The 23049-nt window shown below is 26.6% G+C and overlaps 2 pseudogenes; one reads left to right on the top strand and one right to left on the bottom strand.

The window, feature by feature from the left end:
- The first annotated feature begins 11322 nt into the window (after nucleotides 1-11322).
- LOC126302236 (NADH-ubiquinone oxidoreductase chain 5-like) lies at nucleotides 11323-19435 on the top strand (annotated as a pseudogene).
- A 994-nt stretch (nucleotides 19436-20429) lies between these two features.
- LOC126302210 (NADH-ubiquinone oxidoreductase chain 5-like) lies at nucleotides 20430-22142 on the bottom strand (annotated as a pseudogene).
- Between the last annotated feature and the right edge of the window lie 907 nt (nucleotides 22143-23049).

Genomic DNA, 23049 nt, shown 5'->3' with positions numbered 1-23049 from the left:
CAACCAGCAATTATAACAGTATAAACACCTAATCTAGTACAACATAAAAAAAATAAAAATCCATAAGAAAAAGAATAAGGAAAAATTACTCAAACGGCTAAAGAAATCATTAAATTAAAAACAGGGGAAAAATAATAAAGTAGGTAATTAGATATAATAGGAATTGGCTGCTCCTTACAAATTAACTTAATAGCATCTCTAAATGGCTGAGGAATTCCAACAAAACCTACCTTATTTGGACCCTTTCGAATCTGATTATAACCTAAAACCTTACGCTCTAATAAAGTTAAAAAGGCAACACTAATTAAAACACAAATAACCAATAAAAGAAAATTCAAAATAAATATAAATAAATCATAAAGTATCAATACTATTTGTAGAAAAAATCTACATAAATGAATTCTAAATTCAACACATTAATCTGTCAAAATAGTAAATAAATTAATATTAATCAATATAACAAAAAATATTTTAACCATATGGTCCTTTCGTACTAATATGGATTAACAATCTTAGGATAGAAACCGACCTGGCTCACGCCAGTCTGAACTCAGATCATGTAAGAATTTAAAGGTCGAACAGACCTAATCATTGGGCTCCTGCACCCAAAATTTTTCTTAATCCAACATCGAGGTCGCAATCTGCTTTGTCGATATGAGCTCTCAAAAACAATTACGCTGTTATCCCTAAGGTAACTTAATCTTATGATCATAAATTATGGATCAAAATAACAAACATAAATAAATGATATAATAATGAAGAGTTTATCTATTCTTCATGTCACCCCAACAAAACATCATCATTAAATATAGAAAGACAAACAAAAAACTATATAAAAGTAAAATGTCAAGCTCTATAGGGTCTTCTCGTCCTAAAGAAGAATTTAAGCCTTTTGACTCAAAAGTTAAATTCAAAAATTTATTAAGAGACAGTTGATTTCTCGTCAAGCCATTCATTCCAGCCACTAATTAAGAGACTAATGATTATGCTACCTTTGCACGGTCAAAATACCGCGGCTCTTTAAAAATACGCTCAGTGAGCAGGCCAGACCTCAAAATATAAACAAGAGGACATGTTTTTGATAAACAGGCGGAAATCAATTTTGCCTAGTTCCTTATAATAAGTTCACAAGGTAAAAATTTCATACAAATAAATATACTAATTCTATCATTATTACAAAAATTTTAAAATTAAATTAATAATCTTAATAAAAAACCTAAAATATTTATAAAATCAAAATAAAAAATAATGAACTAAAACGTAATCTTAAAGATAGCTGGTTAAAAGCTTACTATTATATTTCTATAAAATAAATTATAGGTTATTAACTTCAAAGCTTATCCCTTAAAGAATAAATAAGTTAATATTTTTACTTAAAAAATTAAATAAAAACAAATACTTTAAAAAATTAAATTTTTTCTTAAGAAACTAGATATCTTGGGAAACGATTAACATCTCATTTCTATAAATAATTTAATAATAATTATGATACATTAACTATAAATTATTTATAAATCAACCCTAATCGAGACACGTAAAATAAATACTAAAATTTTGATAAACCCTGATACAAAAGGTACAATAAATAAAATCTACTTAAAAAAATTTAAAATAATATTTCATAAAACACTTACATTACCAATAAACTATAATTTAAAAAATCAATTCTATAAAATATACTAAGACAAAAATACAATAAAATTATTTATATTAAATAATTAAATAAACAAAAAATAAATATAATAAAATAAATAATCAAGATATCCTGATTTGCACAGAAAAATTTTCAGTGTAAATGAAACACTTTACTAATAAGTTATATCTTGAAACTCTTCCTAGATACACTTTCCAGTACATCTACTATGTTACGACTTATCTCATCTAAATTGAAGCTACTTTAAAATAAAATAGAATAATCAATAATGAGAGCGACGGGCGATGTATACACATCTCAGAGCCAATATCAGTTAAATTAAATAAATTAAATTACTATCAAATCCACCTTCATTAACAGTATTTCTCTATCAAATCCCTTATAAACAAAAATCTATTGTAACCCACCTCCTCTTAACTATAAGCTGCACCTTGACCTGAAATATTTTATAATTATAAATCTTGAGAATTATAACTCTAAAAAGATTCTCTGATAACGGAGATATACAAACAAATAAATTAAGTAGAGTAAATCGTGTATTATCAGTCATGGGGTAGGTTCCTCAGAATGGAATGAGATACTGCCAAATTCTTTGGGTTTAAAGACCTTAACTAATAGTACCCTGGTAAATATAATTAACATTTAAAATAATAGGGTATCTAATTCTAGTTTATTATTTAAATTTCACAGATTCATAAAAAGGGCCACAAATAAATTTTAACATTTCACCTTACAAATTTATATTTCAACCCTAATAATATAAACAACTGTTTTAACCAATAATATTCACTTGTATCAATCGTATAACCGCGGCTGCTGGCACGATTTATGCCGATACTAAATCAATTGCTAAATCCAAAATCACTTGATAATTAAATCAAATTACTGCAAAAAGAACATTTAGTCTAACAAAACTTACATATAATACAAAGAAAAAGTGAATAAACAAGCAAGAATAAAACTTTTAAAAATAAAAAATAAGAAAATTTTAGATCTATTAATTCAGGAAAAAATAAAAGATTCAAATATTTAAAGAAAAAAAAAGAAAAAAACCACAAACATTAACAAAAAAAAGAAACGCCCCTATGTATGACCACAACAACTTCTCTATTATATATAATTAAAGATTAATACAGTTATAATAGTTGTTATATTGTTTTCTATTAATGATTGTATTACAATTCATTTTGGTAAGAATCCAAGGAATGGTGGTAGTCCACCTAAAGATAATAAAGAATATTATGAATTTAATTTCGGTTTTTATATTTCTGGCTGAATAAATTTGATTTATGAAAAATAAATTTATTTATTATATATATATATATATATAAAAATAAAATGAGCAGGATAAATTAATCCTAATTAAACAAAATAATACATAAAAGAAAAAAAAAAAACTTTCGATTTATATATTAAATAAATGAAGTGCCTGATTAAAGGGTTACCTTGATAGGGTAAATAAAGTAAATAAAATTACCTTCATTAAAATTACATAAGATAGAATTAAACTACCTCCTTTAGTATCAAAAACTAAAGTGCATCATACACCTTAATGTAAAAAGGTAAGCCAAACAAGCTAATGGGTTCATACCCCATTTATAGAGGTATCAATCCTCTCCTTTTTAATGACCAACAACTCTACAAAACTTCTCTTCCTATCAACATTAATGATAGGAACGATCCTGTCCATTTCATCAAATTCCTGATTTGGGGTTTGAATAGGACTTGAGATCAACTTACTTTCATTTATTCCGCTCCTAACAAGAAATAAAAATATAATAATAAATGAATCATCAATTAAATATTTTATTGTCCAAGCAATAGCATCGACAATATTATTATTTTCAATTTTGCTGATTCAAATAAAATATCCCATGGGATGGGAAACAGAATTTATCCCATCAATAATAATTAGATCTAGACTATTATTAAAGATTGGAGCTGCACCTTTCCATTTCTGATTTCCAGAAGTTATAGGAGCATCAAGATGAATTAATTGTTTAACATTAATAACATGACAAAAAATCGCCCCAATAATGGTCTTATCTTATTGTATTCAATTAAGAACTTTTATTTGAACAATTATTATCTTAAGAATTATTATTGGGGCAATAGGAGCTTTAAATCAAACATCCTTACGACAACTTTTAGCATATTCATCAATCAGACATCTAGGTTGAATAATTAGATCATTAACAGTCAGAGAAAACATCTGAGAACTATACTTCATTATTTACTCACTATTAAGATTAATTATAGTTTTATTATTTAAGCAAATAAATTTATTTTTCATAAATCAAATTTATTCAGCCAGAAATATAAAAACCGAAATTAAATTCATAATATTCTTTATTATCTTTAGGTGGACTACCACCATTCCTTGGATTCTTACCAAAATGAATTGTAATACAATCATTAATAGAAAACAATATAACAACTATTATAACTGTATTAATCTTTAATTATATATAATAGAGAAGTTGTTGTGGTCATACATATGGGCGTTTCTTTTCTTTTGTTAATGTTTGTGGTTTTTTTCTTTTTTTTTCTTTAAATATTTGAATCTTATATTTTTTCCTGAATTAATAGATTTAAAATTTTCTTCTTTTTTATTTTTAAAAGTTTTATTCTTGCTTGTTTATTCACTTTTTCTTTGTATTATATGTAAGTTTTGTTAGACTAAATGTTCTTTTTGCAGTAATTTGATTTAATTATCAAGTGATTTTGGATTTAGCAATTGATTTAATATCGGCATAATTCGTGCCAGCAGCCGCGGTTATACGATTGATACAAGTGAATATTATTGGTTAAAACATTTGTTTATATTATTAGGGTTGAAATATAAATTTGTAAGGTGAAATGTTGAAATTTATTTGTGGCCCTTTTTATGAATCTGTGAAATTTAAATAATAAACTAGGATTAGATACCTTATTATTTTAAATGTTAATTATATTTACCAGGGTACTATTAGTTAAGGTCTTTAAACCCAAAGAATTTGGCGGTATCTCATTCCATTCAGAGGAACCTACCCCATGATTGATAATACACGATTTACTCTACTTAATTTATTTGTTTGTATATCTCCGTTATCAGAGAATCTTTTTAGAGTTATAATTCTCAAGATTTATAATTATAAAATATTTCAGGTCAAGGTGCAGCTTATAGTTAAGAGGAGGTGGGTTACAATAGATTTTTGTTTATAACGGATTTGATAGTGAAATACTGTTAATGAAGGTGGATTTGATAGTAATTTAATTTATTTAATTTAACTGATATTGGCTCTGAGATGTGGACACATCGCCCGTCGCTCTCATTATTGATTATTCTATTTTATTTTAAAGTAGCTTCAATTTAGATGAGATAAGTCGTAACATAGTAGATGTACTGGAAAGTATATCTAGGAAGAGTTTCAAGATATAACTTATTAGTAAAGTGTTTCATTTACACTGAAAATTTTTCTGTGCAAATCAGGATATCTTGATTATTTATTTTATTATATTTATTTTTTGTTTATTTAATTATTTAATATAAATAATTTTATTGTATTTTTGTCTTAGTATATTTTATAGAATTGATTTTTTAAATTATAGTTTATTGGTAATGTAAGTGTTTTATGAAATATTATTTTAAATTTTTTTAAGTAGATTTTATTTATTGTACCTTTTGTATCAGGGTTTATCAAAATTTTAGTATTTATTTTACTTGTCTCGATTTGTGTTGATTTATAAATAATTTATAGTTAATGTATCATAATTATTATTAAATTATTTTTAGAAATGAGATGTTAATCGTTTCCCAAGATATCTAGTTTCTTAAGAAAAAATTTAATTTTTTAAAGTATTTGTTTTTATTTAATTTTTTAAGTAAAAATATTAACTTATTTATTCTTTAAGGGATAAGCTTTGAAGTTAATAACCTATAATTTATTTTATAGAAATATAATAGTAAGCTTTTAACCAGCTATCTTTAAGATTACGTTTTAGTTCATTATTTTTTATTTTGATTTTATAAATATTTTAGGTTTTTTATTAAGATTATTAATTTAATTTTAAAATTTTTGTAATAATGATAGAATTAGTATATTTATTTGTATGAAATTTTTACCTTGTGAACTTATTATAAGGAACTAGGCAAAATTGATTTCCGCCTGTTTATCAAAAACATGTCCTCTTGTTTATATTTTGAGGTCTGGCCTGCTCACTGAGCGTATTTTTAAAGAGCCGCGGTATTTTGACCGTGCAAAGGTAGCATAATCATTAGTCTCTTAATTAGTGGCTGGAATGAATGGCTTGACGAGAAATCAACTGTCTCTTAATAAATTTTTGAATTTAACTTTTGAGTCAAAAGGCTTAAATTCTTCTTTAGGACGAGAAGACCCTATAGAGCTTGACATTTTACTTTTATATAGTTTTTTGTTTGTCTTTCTATATTTAATGATGATGTTTTGTTGGGGTGACATGAAGAATAGATAAACTCTTCATTATTATATCATTTATTTATGTTTGTTATTTTGATCCATAATTTATGATCATAAGATTAAGTTACCTTAGGGATAACAGCGTAATTGTTTTTGAGAGCTCATATCGACAAAGCAGATTGCGACCTCGATGTTGGATTAAGAAAAATTTTGGGTGCAGGAGCCCAATGATTAGGTCTGTTCGACCTTTAAATTCTTACATGATCTGAGTTCAGACCGGCGTGAGCCAGGTCGGTTTCTATCCTAAGATTGTTAATCCATATTAGTACGAAAGGTCCATATGGTTAAAATATTTTTTGTTATATTGATTAATATTAATTTATTTACTATTTTGACAGATTAATGTGTTGAATTTAGAATTCATTTATGTAGATTTTTTCTACAAATAGTATTGATACTTTATGATTTATTTATATTTATTTTGAATTTTCTTTTATTGGTTATTTGTGTTTTAATTAGTGTTGCCTTTTTAACTTTATTAGAGCGTAAGGTTTTAGGATATATTCAGATTCGAAAGGGTCCAAATAAGGTAGGTTTTGTTGGAATTCCTCAGCCATTTAGAGATGCTATTAAGTTAATTTGTAAGGAGCAGCCAATTCCTATTATATCTAATTACCTACTTTATTATTTTTCCCCTGTTTTTAATTTAATGATTTCTTTAGCCGTTTGAGTAATTTTTCCTTATTTAACTTATATGTGTTCTTTTTCTTATGGATTTTTATTTTTTTTATGTTGTACTAGATTAGGTGTTTATACTGTTATAATTGCTGGTTGATCTTCTAATTCAAATTATTCATTATTAGGTTCTCTTCGTTCTGTTGCTCAAACAATTTCTTATGAAGTTAGTTTAGCTTTAATTTTATTGTCTTTAATTATTTTAATTGGTAGTTTTAATATGTTTGATTTTATAAACTATCAGCTTTATTGTTGATTTATTATTATTTCTTTTCCTTTAGCTTTAGCTTGTTTTGCGGGTGGTTTTACTTTAATTTTTTTAGCTGAATATACTAGAATTGTCTTCATAAGAATGTTATTGGCTTTAATTTTTTTGGGCGGTGATTTTTATTCTTTTATATTTTTTATTAAGCTTGCTATTATATCTTTTGGTTTTATTTGGGTTCGTGGAACATTACCACGGTTCCGTTATGATAAATTAATGTACTTAGCTTGAAAAAGTTTTTTACCTTTATCTTTGAATTTTTTTATTTTCTTTGTTGGTTTAAAGATTTTATTTATCTCATTTGTTTAGTGAAATTTTTTGAGAAAAGTTAATAGAAGAGTTAAACTTCTAATTTTATGTTTTCAAAACATATGCTTTTCCTAAGCTAATTAACTTTATTCCTTAATTAATTTATCTCATGTGTTTGCGACACGGACATTAATTAAGAAATATGTGAAGTAAATAATTGTTAAGATTTGACCTGTTATAATATAAGGTTCTTCAACAGGTCGTTTACCAATTCACGTTAGTAAGCATACAACAACTACTATAATTCAGAATAAAATTTGATTAATAGGGTAAAATTGAATGCCTCGGAATGGTGTTTTATTATAAAATGGTAAAATTATTAAGATTCTAATTGATAAAAATATTGCAATAACACCTCCTAACTTATTAGGGATAGATCGTAGAATTGCATATGCAAATAGAAAATATCATTCTGGTTGAATGTGAACTGGTGTTACTAATGGGTTGGCAGGTACAAAGTTATCTGGATCTCCTAATAGGTAAGGATTAATTAAACATAGTATAATTAATAATGATGTTATTATTACAAATGTAATAGAATCCTTAAAGGTAAAGTATGGATGGAATGGAATTTTTTCAATATCTCCATTTAGTCCAAGAGGATTATTAGATCCTGTTTGGTGAAGAAAAAATAAATGAATTGCTGCTATAGCAGCAATAATAAATGGTAATACAAAATGGAATGTGAAGAATCGATTTAATGTTGCATTATCAACAGCGAATCCTCCTCATACTCATTGGACTAAATCTGTTCCTAAGTATGGGATTGCTGATAATAAATTAGTAAATACTGTTGCACCTCAAAAAGTTATTTGGCCTCAGGGTAAGACATATCCTATAAATGCAGTTGCTATAACTAAAAATAAAATCACTGTACCAATTATTCAGGTATGTATATATATATATATAAGATCCATAGTAAATTCCCCGTCCTACATGTAAGTAAATACAAATAAAAAATATAGATGCTCCATTTGCGTGTAAGGTTCGGATAATTCAACCATTATTTACGTCTCGGCAGATGTGTACTACACTACTGAATGCTATTTCAATATTTGATGTATAATGTATAGCTAAAAATAGTCCAGTTACGATTTGAATTACCAAACATAACCCTAATATGGATCCAAAATTTCATCAAAATGAAATATTTGTTGGGGCAGGTAAGTCAATTAAAGAGTTATTAATAATTTTAATTAAAGGATGTCTTAATCGTAAGGGTTTATTCATTAGTAATTATCTTATTTTACGAATAGGTCCCTGATTAATATTGGTGATTTTAACAACTGCTAGTAGTGCTAAAAATAAATAAATTATTATTATTATTGTAATAATGAATGTTGGTCTATTATATAATTTTTCTAAAGATATTGTTATTTCTTGATAATTGATTGAATTATCAATATTTATAGTTTCGGTGTTTTTGAAAAAGTCTATAAATATAGATATATCTAGAATAATTAATATTAATATGATAAATACTCACATTATTAATGTAATAATTATAGTGATTGATTTAGGCTGAAATATTTCGTTTGATGCAATTCTTGTAATGTAAATAAATAATACTAGTATACCACCAAGAAATGTTAAAAATAAAATATATGATAATCAATATCTTTCTATTATTGTTCCTGTTATTAATCCAACTAGGAAGGTTTGAAGGATAGTAAAAAGCATTATTGATACTGGGTGTCTTAATTTAATAAAATTAATATTTATTACATTTGATAATGATATAATTATTATTTTGATCATTTCAGGGGTTAGTTTATTTAAAATACCGGTTTTGGGGACCGATGATGGAAGCTTTTCCACCTCTGAAGTTTTTAAAGTGGGGGCTGGACTTATTTCCGGTTTACAAGACCGGCGTTTTTTTTAAACTATTAAAACTAATGTTTATATTCTCTATTTTTACTTCTTTATTGATTTATTTTGCTGGTGTTTATGTTTTTTCTTCTAAACGTAAACATTTATTAATGGTTCTTTTGAGATTAGAATATATTGTTCTTTCTTTATTTATGTTAGTTATTGTTTTTCTTATTGAGTTTGATTATGATTATTTCTTTCCTGTTATTTTTTTAGTTTTTTCTGTTTGTGAGGGTGCTTTAGGTCTTTCTATTTTAGTTTCAATAATTCGTTCTCATGGTAATGATTTTTTTAATTCTTTTGGTTTATCTTTATGTTAAAGTATTTATTTATAACTATTTTTTTGATCCCTCTTTGTTTATTAAATAATTGTTGATGGTTGGTTCATTCTTTAATGTTTCTGTCGGGTTTTGTTTTTATAATTTGTGTTTATTCATATGCTGATTTGAATATAATTAGATATTATTTTGGTATTGATTATTTTTCTTTTAGTTTAATTTTACTAAGTTTTTGGATTTGTTCTTTAATAATCACTGCTAGAGGTTCAGTTTATTTAAGTTCATATCATTCTAATTTTTTTGTTTTTATGGTTTTGATTTTAATAATTATGCTTTATTGTTCATTTGCTAGATTAAGTCTTCTTTCTTTTTATAATTTTTTTGAGGCTAGATTAGTTCCTACTTTACTTTTAATTTTGGGTTGGGGTTATCAACCTGAGCGTTTGCAGGCTGGTGTTTATTTAATTTTTTATACTTTGGTTGCTAGATTACCTTTATTATTAGTTTTATTTAAGGTTTATGATTTTTCTAATACTTTATATTTTCCTTTATTGGTTGATTTTGGTTCTTATTATTTTATGTTTTATGTATTTATAATTTTGGCTTTTATAGTTAAGATACCTATGTATTTGGTTCATTTATGACTTCCTAAGGCTCATGTAGAGGCCCCTATTTCAGGTAGAATAATTCTTGCTGGTGTTTTATTAAAGTTAGGTGGTTATGGTATTTTTCGTGTTATAAAGGTTATTTCTTATTTGGGTTTAAAGTTTAATTATTTTTGATTGTCTTTAGGTTTATCTGGGGGTGTTATTGTAAGATTTATTTGTTTTTGTCAGGTTGATTTAAAGTCTTTAATTGCATATTCTTCTGTTGCTCATATAAGAATGGTTATTGGTTGATTGATGACTATGAATTGATGAGGTTGTGTAGGTTCTCTTTCTCTAATGGTTGGTCATGGTTTATGTTCTTCTGGTTTATTTTGTTTATCTAATATTATTTATGAACGTTTAGGTAGACGAAGATTATTAATTAACAAGGGTATAATTAATTTGATGCCAAGAATGGCTTTATGATGATTTCTTTTAAGATCATGAAATATGGCTGCTCCTCCTTCTTTAAATTTGGTAGGTGAAATTAGATTATTAAATAGAATTATATCTTGATCTTCTTTTATATTCTTTGCATTGATTTTTTTATCTTTCTTTAGAGCTGTTTATACATTGTATATATATTCTTATTCTCAGCATGGGAATTATTATTCTGGTGTATATACTTGTTCTCTTGGTTATTTTCGTGAATATCATCTTTTACTTTTACATTGATTGCCTTTAAATATTCTCTGTTTAAAGGGTGAATATTTCTTTGTTTAGTTTGCTTAAGTATTTTAATTAAAAATATTGTTTTGTGGAATCAATGATATGAAGTTTTTCATCTTAGGCCGTGAATTTATTTTCTATTTGTTCTTTGAGTTTTTTTTCTTTGTTTATTTCGAGAACTATAATTTTTATTTTAGGTATTTATTATTTAATAATTGATTATAGAGTTTTTGTTGAGTGAGAGCTTTTCAATTTAAATGGTTCTATAGTTGTTATAACTTTAATTTTGGATTGAATATCTCTTATTTTTATATCTTTTGTTATATATATTTCTTCTTTGGTTATTTATTATAGAGAGGATTATATATCTGGTGAAAAGAATATAAATCGTTTTATTATTATTGTTTTAATATTTATTCTTTCTATAGGTTTTTTAATTATTAGTCCTAATTTAATTAGAATAACTAAGAGAGCTCAGATTCCTTTCTCTTCATGACTTCCTGCTGCTATAGCAGCTCCTACTCCTGTTTCAGCTTTAGTTCATTCTTCTACTCTTGTTACTGCTGGTGTTTATTTATTAATTCGTTTTAGACCAATATTGGATACTTATAATTGTGGTTGATTTTTACTTTTAATTGGTTGTATAACTATATTTATGGCTGGATTGGGCGCTAATTTTGAGTTTGATTTAAAGAAGATTATTGCTCTTTCTACTTTAAGACAACTTGGTTTAATAATAAGAATTTTGGCTATAGGTTATCCAAAGCTTGCATTTTTTCATTTATTGGCTCATGCTTTATTTAAGGCATTATTATTTATATGTGCAGGTTCAATAATTCATAATTTGAAGGATTCTCAGGATATTCGTTTTATAGGATCAATTGTTAATTTCATACCTTTAACTTCAGTTTGTTTTAATGTTTCTAGTTTATCTTTGTGTGGAATACCTTTTTTAGCGGGATTTTATTCAAAGGATTTAATTCTTGAGATGGTTTGTTTAAGATGAATTAATTTTTTAATTTTTTTTCTTTATTTTTTTTCTACTGGTTTAACTGCTTCTTATTCTTTTCGTTTGTTTTATTATTCAATATCTGGTGATAATAATTTTTATTCTAGATTTTCTTTTGATGATAAGGGTTATTATATTTCATTTGGAATAATTGGTCTATTGTTTGTTGCTGTTTTTGGTGGTAGTCTTTTATCTTGATTAATTTTTCCTATTCCTCATGTGATTGCTTTACCTTATTATTTAAAGTTTTTAACTATTACAGTTGTTATTTTAGGTGCTTATTTAGGTTATCTTATTTCTAATTTTGATTTTTCTCATAATTTATTTTCTTTAAGTATACTTTCTTTTGTTAGATTTGCTGGTTCTATATGATTTATACCTTTTCTTTCAACTAAGTTTATTAGATATATTCCTTTAAAAATAGGTTATTATTCATCTAAGTCATTTGATTATGGTTGAGGTGAATTACTTGGTGGTCAAGGTTTATATAGATTATTTATTTATTTAATTGGTTATATTCAAGGTTGATATGATTCTAATTTCAAGATTTATCTTTTAACTTTTATTTTTTGAATATTTATTTTGGTAATATTGTTTTTCGTTTACTTAAATAGCTTATAATTAGAGCGTGACACTGAAGATGTTAAGGAAGTATTTTTACTTTTAAGTATTTATAAATATAGATATATTATTTTTACAGTGAAAATGTAATGTTTTATTTAAACTATATAAATTTTAGAAATGTTAACGGAGTTTAACCGCTAATATAAAAAGTTAGCAGCTTTCATATTGGCTTTACATTTCCTTAATTGGAACTATTATAGTTCAATTATATTATTAACAGTAATACGCCTCTTTTTGGCTTCAATTAATAAGAATAAGGGTAGTACATACCAATCTTCCAGGTCGAAACTGACTGCAATATTTCGCTTCTTATTCTATTTAAGGTTGATTGATAATATCAATACTTTTTGAATGCAACCCAAATGTTATATTTAACTACAACCCTTTATTCTGCTCATTGTAATGCTCCTTGGTTTCATTCATGGTATAGTCCTCCTAATAGAACTAGAATAAAAAATATTGTTGATACTGTTCAGATTATAATGTCTGAAGTTTTAAAAATAATTACAATTGGTAGAATTAGTGCAATTTCTACATCAAAAATTAAAAAGATTACTGCGATTAGGAAGAATCGTATTGAGAATGGTATTCGTGCTGATCTTTTTGGATCAAACCCACATTCAAATGGTGATCTTTTTTCTCGATCATTAATTAATTTTTTTGATAGTGTTGTTGCCAGGATTATAACAATTATTGGAATAATAAATCTAATGAAAACTCTTGTTGATAGAATTAGAATTGTTTTTCTTGATTTATATCAAGCTTTCTGATTGGAAGTCAAATGTACTATTTATACTAGAAAAACAATTATCTACCTCATCAATAAATAGAGATATATAAGAATAATCATACTACGTCTACGAAGTGTCAGTATCATGCTGCTGCTTCAAATCCAAAGTGATGTCTTGGTGAAAATTGATTTATTGAGTGTCGAAGTAGACATGTTGATAAAAAGATTGTTCCAATAATTACGTGTAAACCATGGAATCCTGTTGCAACAAAGAATGTTGATCCATAAACTGCATCTGCAATGGTAAAAGGTGCTTCTCAATATTCATATGCTTGAAGTATTGTAAAGTATAGTCCTAATAACACTGTGAAGAATAATCCTTGTAGTGCTTGAGTATGATTAGATTCCATTAAACTATGATGTGCTCAAGTTACTGTTACTCCTGATGCTAAAAGAATAGCTGTATTAAGTAATGGAATTTGTATAGGGTTAAAGGGTTGAATTCCTATGGGAGGTCATAGTATTCCTAGTTCAATTGTTGGTGCTAATCTTCTTCTAAAGAATGCTCAAAAAAAAGAAACGAAAAATAATACCTCTGATGCAATAAATAAAATTATTCCTCATCGTAATCCAATTGATACAAATCCTCTATGTAATCCTTGATATGTTCCTTCTCGTACTACATCTCGTCATCATTGAATTATAGTTAGTAGGGTAATTCCAAATCCAATTATGAATAAGTTAATATTAAATAGGTGGAATCATTTTGCTAGTCCTGATACTAGGACTATTGCTCCAATTGCTCCTGTTAATGGTCAAGGTCTATAGTCTACTAAGTGGAATGGGTGGTTTGAGTGAGTTGTTAACATAGGTTTAATATACTTCTCTAGAATATAGAGTTCTTAGAATTGAGAAAACATAGGCTTGAATTATTGCTACTGCTGATTCTAGAATTAATAGAAGTATTTGTCCAATAATAAGTAATGAGATTAAGTTTATTGCTATAGATGGTCCTGTGTTTCCTAATAAGGTTAATAATAAGTGTCCTGCAATTATATTTGCTGCCAACCGTACTGCTAATGTACCTGGTCGAATAACATTACTAATTGTTTCAATTAGTACTATAAATGATATTAATGCAGGCGGTGTACCTTGTGGTACAAGGTGTGTAAATATATGATTAGTATGGTTAATTCATCCAAATAATATAAATCTTAGCCATATAGGTAGGGCAATTGCAAATGTTAATGCTAAATGTCTTGTTCTAGTAAAAATATAAGGGAATAATCCTATGAAATTGTTAAATAATATTATAATAAAAATTGAGATGAAAATGAATGTTGTTCCATTAAATGATTTTGGTCCAAGAAGTGTTTTAAATTCATTATGTAAGGTTAAATTTAGTTTATTTCAGATAAAGTTAATTCGTGATGGTGTAAGTCAAAATAGTGATGGGATTAATAATAGTCCTAGAAATGTTCTAGTTCAATTTAATGATAAATTAAAGATGTTAGTTGATGGGTCAAATGTTGAGAATAGATTTGTTATCATTTTCAATTTAAGTTTTTTATTTCAATTGTTCCTTTTTCTGCTCTTTTAATAAGGTTAGGTTTAAATGAGAAGAAGTTTATTTGATTAAACAAGATTAATGTAGCTGAAAATATAATGAATAGTGAGAATCATATAAGAGGGGATATTTGAGGGATTTGGATATAATTTCCCCATCAGAAGTAGTCGTTAATTTACTATTATTTGGTTTAAGAGACGATTACTTACTTTCAGTCATCTGATGAATTTCAAGGTGTACTAATTTTTTTTAGTTACTTTAGATTGACACTCTAATGTTATTTATTTTAACTAACTCCTTAAATTATCTTAGATAATCACTTAATAAATAAATTTACTGAAGTTCTTTCAATTACAATTGGTATAAATCTGTGGTTTGCTCCACAGATTTCTGAGCATTGTCCAAAGAATAATCCAGGTCGATTTATTGTGAATGTTCCTTGATTTAACCGACCTGGCGTTGCATCAATTTTAACCCCTAATGCAGGAACTGCTCATGAGTGTAGAACATCTGATGCTCTTGTTAATACTCGTACTTCTGTATTTATTGGTAGGATTGTTCAGTTATCTACATCTAGTAGTCGGAATCCATCATTTTCTTGGTCTTGTTCTGGTGTTATATAAGTGTCAAATTCTACGTCTATGAAGTCTGAATATTCATATCTTCAATATCATTGTCGTCCAATGGTTTTAATTGTAATTATTGCATCTACTGAATCATCAAGTAAATATAATAGTAGTAATGATGGAAGGGCAATATAAATTAATGTAATTGCTGGTAAAGCTGTTCAGATTGTTTCAATTAAATGTCCATGAAGTATATTACGGTTAGTATAGGCAATAAATAATATATAACTTAGGGCATAACCTACAATTACTGTAATTAATAATAATACGACCATAGTATGATCATGAAAGAATGATAATTGCTCCATTAATGGTGAAGCTCCATCTTGAAGAGATAAATTTGATCATGTTGCCATTAATAAATATTTTCTAATAAAAGGTCAAACCTTTGTTTGTAGAGCTTAAATCTACTGCACTAATCTGCCATATTAGAATCTAGAGATTAATGGTAATTCTGAGTAACTATGTTCTGCAGGAGGGTTATTTTGTAGTCATTCTGTTGATCTTCTTATGTTAGCTCTAAATATAATTGCTCGGTTTGTAATCATTCTTTCTCATATAATTACAATGAATATAATGATTCCTACAATAGAAATTGTAGACCCAATTCTTGATACTACGTTTCATGATGTATATGCGTCTGGGTAGTCAGAGTATCGTCGAGGTATTCCTGCTAATCCTAGGAAGTGTTGAGGAAAGAATGTTAAATTTACTCCAATGAATATAATTGTAAATTGGATTTTTAATCATGTATTATTTATAGTTAATCCTGTAAATAGTGGATATCATTGAATGACACCTCCTATAATTGCAAATACTGCTCCTATAGATAATACATAATGAAAGTGGGCTACTACATAATATGTATCATGTAATACAATATCAAGTGATGAATTTGCTAATACTAATCCTGTTAATCCACCAATTGTAAATAGGAAAATAAATCCTAGAGCTCATAATAATGGTGGATTGAACTTGAATTTAGTTCCATATAATGTAGCTAATCATCTAAATACCTTAATTCCTGTAGGTACAGCAATAATTATTGTTGCTGATGTAAAATATGCTCGTGTGTCAACATCCATTCCTACTGTAAATATATGATGTGCTCATACAATAAATCCTATTAGTCCAATTGATAGTATAGCATAAATTATACCTAATGTTCCAAATGATTCAATTTTTCCTCTTTCTTGACATACAATATGTGAAATAATTCCGAACCCCGGTAGAATTAAAATATAAACTTCTGGGTGTCCAAAGAATCAAAATAGATGTTGATATAGAATTGGGTCACCCCCTCCTGCAGGGTCAAAGAATGATGTATTTAAATTTCGATCTGTTAATAATATAGTAATAGCTCCTGCTAAAACTGGAGGTGAAAGAAGGAGAAGTAATGCTGTAATAGCTACAGATCATACAAATAAAGGTGTTTGATCTAAAGTTATACTTTCTGATCGTATATTAATTGCTGTTGTAATGAAATTCACTGCACCAAGAATAGATGATACACCTGCTAAGTGCAGTGAAAAAATAGCTAGATCTACAGATGCACCCCCGTGTGCAATAGCTCCTGCTAGAGGAGGGTAAACTGTTCATCCTGTACCAGCACCATTATCTACTATAGAAGATGTAAGAAGAAGGGTTAGTGAAGGTGGTAGTAATCAAAAACTTATATTATTTATTCGTGGAAATGCTATATCTGGTGCACCAATTATTAGTGGAACAAGTCAATTACCAAATCCACCAATTATAATAGGTATTACTATAAAGAAAATTATTACGAATGCGTGAGCTGTAATAATAACATTATAAATCTGGTCATCCCCAATTAGAGATCCGGGTTGGCCAAGTTCAGCACGAATAAGTATTCTTATTGATGTTCCTACTATTCCTGCTCATGCTCCAAATATGAAGTATAAAGTACCAATGTCCTTATGGTTTGTTGAGAATAATCATTTTTGCGGTAAGATGGCTGAATTTTAGGTGGTACACTGTAAATCTACTTATGAGATGTTTTCTCTCTTATCATATTTAGGTCTTATATTCAATTATGATTCTAGACTGCAATTCTAGAGGTGTAAAATTTTACTAAGGCCTAAAAGATTATTCTTTTAATTATAACTTTGAAGGTTATTAGTTTGATTAACTTAAGTCCTTAGTATAATGAAATTAAGGTTGATGTTGAAATCAATCCTATTGTTGAAATTATTACTGTTATAGGAAGAATGATTCTTGATTTTTGGGACTTTATCTTTATAGATCACGAATTTTCTGTGTATGATATAATTAGAGCTGAGAATCTAATACGTATATAGTAGTAGAGTGTAATTGTAGTTAATACAACTATAATAGTTATAATAGTTGTTATATTGTTTTCTATTAATGATTGTATTACAATTCATTTTGGTAAGAATCCAAGGAATGGTGGTAGTCCACCTAAAGATAATAAAGATAAGAATATTATGAATTTAATTTCGGTTTTTATATTTCTGGCTGAATAAATTTGATTTATGAAAAATAAATTTATTTGCTTAAATAATAAAACTATAATTAATCTTAATAGTGAGTAAATAATGAAGTATAGTTCTCAGATGTTTTCTCTGACTGTTAATGAACTAATTATTCAACATAGATGTCTGATTGATGAATATGCTAAAAGTTGTCGTAAGGATGTTTGATTTAAACCTCCTATTGCCCCAATAATAATTCTTAAGATAATAATTGTTCAAATAAAAGTTCTTAATTGAATACAATAAGATAAGACCATTATTGGGGCGATTTTTTGTCATGTTATTAATGTTAAACAATTATTTCATCTTGATGCTCCTATAACTTCTGGAAATCAGAAATGGAAAGGTGCAGCTCCAATCTTTAATAATAGTCTAGATCTAATTATTATTGATGGGATAAATTCTGTTTCCCATCCCATGGGATATTTTATTTGAATCAGCAAAATTGAAAATAATAATATTGTCGATGCTATTGCTTGGACAATGAAATATTTAATTGATGATTCATTTATTATTATATTTTTATTTCTTGTTAGGAGCGGAATAAATGAAAGTAAGTTGATCTCAAGTCCTATTCAAACCCCAAATCAGGAATTTGATGAAATGGACAGGATCGTTCCTATCATTAATGTTGATAGGAAGAGAAGTTTTGTAGAGTTGTTGGTCATTAAAAAGGAGAGGATTGATACCTCTATAAATGGGGTATGAACCCATTAGCTTGTTTAGCTTACCTTTTTACATTAAGGTGTATGATGCACGTTAGTTTTTGATACTAAAGGAGGTACTTTAATTCTATCTTATGTAATTTTAATGAAGGTAATTTTATTTACTTTATTTACCCTATCAAGGTAACCCTTTAATCAGGCACTTCATTTATTTAATATATAAATCGAAAGTTTTTTTTGAAATTCTTTTATGTATTATTTTGTTTAATTAGGATTAATTTATCCTGCTCATTTTATTTATATATATATATATATATATATATAATAAATAATTTATATTAATATATTACATTTAATTGAAATTAAAGTATTATAAGTTCATCTTACCATTATCAATTGATTATTTTAATGCAATTATTTACCTAGGATTATAGCTACTTATGTTTTTAGCTTAAAATAGGTTATTATAATATAATATATATAATAATATGTAATTTGATATTTAATATTATTATGATTGGATATAATAAATAAAATTATTAATTTAAATATAAAATATTATAATTAATATAATTATTTATATCCAATAGGAATTCAACCCTTTAACCCTATACAAATTCCATTACTTAATACAGCTATTCTTTTAGCATCAGGAGTAACAGTAACATGAGCACATCATAGTTTAATGGAATCTAATCATACTCAAGCACTACAAGGATTATTCTTCACAGTGTTATTAGGACTATACTTAACAATTCTTCAAGCATATGAATATTGAGAAGCACCTTTTACCATTGCAGATGCAGTTTATGGATCAACATTCTTTGTTGCAACAGGATTCCATGGTTTACACGTAATTATTGGAACAATCTTTTTATCAACATGTCTACTTCGACACTCAATAAATCAATTTTCACCAAGACATCACTTTGGATTTGAAGCAGCAGCATGATACTGACACTTCGTAGATGTAGTATGATTATTCTTATATATCTCTATTTATTGATGAGGTAGATAATTGTTTTTCTAGTATAAATAGTACATTTGACTTCCAATCAGAAAGCTTGATATAAATCAAGAAATCAATTTTAATTCTATCAACAAGAGTTTTCATTAGATTTATTATTCCAATAATTGTTATAATCCTGGCAACAACACTATCAAAAAAATTAATTAATGATCGAGAAAAAAGATCACCATTTGAATGTGGGTTTGATCCAAAAAGATCAGCACGAATACCATTCTCAATACGATTCTTCCTAATCGCAGTAATCTTTTTAATTTTTGATGTAGAAATTGCACTAATTCTACCAATTGTAATTATTTTTAAAACTTCAGACATTATAATCTGAACAGTATCAACAATATTTTTTATTCTAGTTCTATTAGGAGGAGTATACCATGAATGAAACCAAGGAGCATTACAATGAGCAGAATAAAGGGTTGTAGTTAAATATAACATTTGGGTTGCATTCAAAAAGTATTGATATTATCAATCAACCTTAAATAGAATAAGAAGCGAAATATTGCAGTCAGTTTCGACCTGGAAGATTGGTATGTACTACCCTTATTCTTATTAATTGAAGCCAAAAAGAGGCGTATTACTGTTAATAATATAATTGAACTATAATAGTTCCAATTAAGGAAATGTAAAGCCAATATGAAAGCTGCTAACTTTTTATATTAGCGGTTAAACTCCGTTAACATTTCTAAAATTTATATAGTTTAAATAAAACATTACATTTTCACTGTAAAAATAATATATCTATATTTATAAATACTTAAAAGTAAAAATACTTCCTTAACATCTTCAGTGTCACGCTCTAATTATAAGCTATTTAAGTAAACGAAAAACAATATTACCAAAATAAATATTCAAAAAATAAAAGTTAAAAGATAAATCTTGAAATTAGAATCATATCAACCTTGAATATAACCAATTAAATAAATAAATAATCTATATAAACCTTGACCACCAAGTAATTCACCTCAACCATAATCAAATGACTTAGATGAATAATAACCTATTTTTAAAGGAATATATCTAATAAACTTAGTTGAAAGAAAAGGTATAAATCATATAGAACCAGCAAATCTAACAAAAGAAAGTATACTTAAAGAAAATAAATTATGAGAAAAATCAAAATTAGAAATAAGATAACCTAAATAAGCACCTAAAATAACAACTGTAATAGTTAAAAACTTTAAATAATAAGGTAAAGCAATCACATGAGGAATAGGAAAAATTAATCAAGATAAAAGACTACCACCAAAAACAGCAACAAACAATAGACCAATTATTGCAAATGAAATATAATAACCCTTATCATCAAAAGAAAATCTAGAATAAAAATTATTATCACCAGATATTGAATAATAAAACAAACGAAAAGAATAAGAAGCAGTTAAACCAGTAGAAAAAAAATAAAGAAAAAAAATTAAAAAATTAATTCATCTTAAACAAACCATCTCAAGAATTAAATCCTTTGAATAAAATCCCGCTAAAAAAGGTATTCCACACAAAGATAAACTAGAAACATTAAAACAAACTGAAGTTAAAGGTATGAAATTAACAATTGATCCTATAAAACGAATATCCTGAGAATCCTTCAAATTATGAATTATTGAACCTGCACATATAAATAATAATGCCTTAAATAAAGCATGAGCCAATAAATGAAAAAATGCAAGCTTTGGATAACCTATAGCCAAAATTCTTATTATTAAACCAAGTTGTCTTAAAGTAGAAAGAGCAATAATCTTCTTTAAATCAAACTCAAAATTAGCGCCCAATCCAGCCATAAATATAGTTATACAACCAATTAAAAGTAAAAATCAACCACAATTATAAGTATCCAATATTGGTCTAAAACGAATTAATAAATAAACACCAGCAGTAACAAGAGTAGAAGAATGAACTAAAGCAGAAACAGGAGTAGGAGCTGCTATAGCAGCAGGAAGTCATGAAGAGAAAGGAATCTGAGCTCTCTTAGTTATAGCTGCTAAAACAATTAATATAGTAATGAGCTTTATTTCAAAAGAATTAGAAATAAAATCATAATAATAAATATAATTTCAACCACCAAAATTTAACATTCATGCAATAGAAATTAAAATAGCAACATCACCAATACGATTAGAAAGTGCAGTTAATATACCAGCACTATAAGATTTTACATTTTGATAATAAATAACTAAACAATAAGAAACTAAACCTAAACCATCTCAACCTAATAAAATTCTAATTAAATTAGGACTAATAATTAAAAAACCTATAGAAAAAATAAATATTAAAACAATAGTAATAAAACGATTTATATTCTTTTCACCAGATATATAATCCTCTCTATAATAAATAACCAAAGAAGAAATATATATTACAAAAGATATAAAAATAAGAGATATTCAATCCAAAATTAAAGTTATAACAACTATAGAACCATTTAAATTGAAAAGCTCTCACTCAACAAAAACTCTATAATCAATTATTAAATAATAAATACCTAAAATAAAAATTATAGTTCTCGAAATAAACAAAGAAAAAAAACTCAAAGAACAAATAGAAAATAAATTCACGGCCTAAGATGAAAAACTTCATATCATTGATTCCACAAAACAATATTTTTAATTAAAATACTTAAGCAAACTAAACAAAGAAATATTCACCCTTTAAACAGAGAATATTTAAAGGCAATCAATGTAAAAGTAAAAGATGATATTCACGAAAATAACCAAGAGAACAAGTATAAACACCAGAATAATAATTCCCATGCTGAGAATAAGAATATATATACAAAGTATAAACAGCTCTAAAAAAAGATAAAAAAAATCAAAGCAAAGAATCTAAAAGAAGATCAAGATATAATTCTATTTAATAATCTAATTTTACCTACCAAATTTAAAGAAGGAGGAGCAGCCATATTTGATGATCTTAAAAGAAATCATCATAAAGCCATTCTTGGCATCAAATTAATTATACCCTTGTTAATTAATAATCTTCGTCTACCTAAACGTTCATAAATAATATTAGATAAACAAAATAAACCAGAAGAACATAAACCATGACCAACCATTAGAGAAAGAGAACCTACACAACCTCATCAATTCATAGTCATCAATCCACCAATAACCATTCTTATATGAGCAACAGAAGAATATGCAATTAAAGACTTTAAATCAACCTGACGAAAACAAATAAATCTTACAATAACACCCCCAGATAAACCTAAAGACAATCAAAAATAATTAAACTTTAAACCCAAATAAGAAATAACCTTTATAACACGAAAAATACCATAACCACCTAACTTTAATAAAACACCAGCAAGAATTATTCTACCTGAAATAGGGGCCTCTACATGAGCCCTAGGAAGTCATAAATGAACCAAAAACATAGGTATCTCAACTAAAAAAGCCAAAATTATAAATACATAAAACATAAAATAATAAGAACCAAAATCAACCAATAAAG

The sequence above is a fragment of the Schistocerca gregaria genome, unplaced genomic scaffold, assembly GCF_023897955.1.
Source record: "Schistocerca gregaria isolate iqSchGreg1 unplaced genomic scaffold, iqSchGreg1.2 ptg000169l, whole genome shotgun sequence".
Taxonomy (NCBI): domain Eukaryota; kingdom Metazoa; phylum Arthropoda; class Insecta; order Orthoptera; family Acrididae; genus Schistocerca; species Schistocerca gregaria.
The sequence above is the reverse complement of the archived record's forward strand: the minus strand, read 5'-3'. Positions and strand labels throughout refer to the sequence as shown.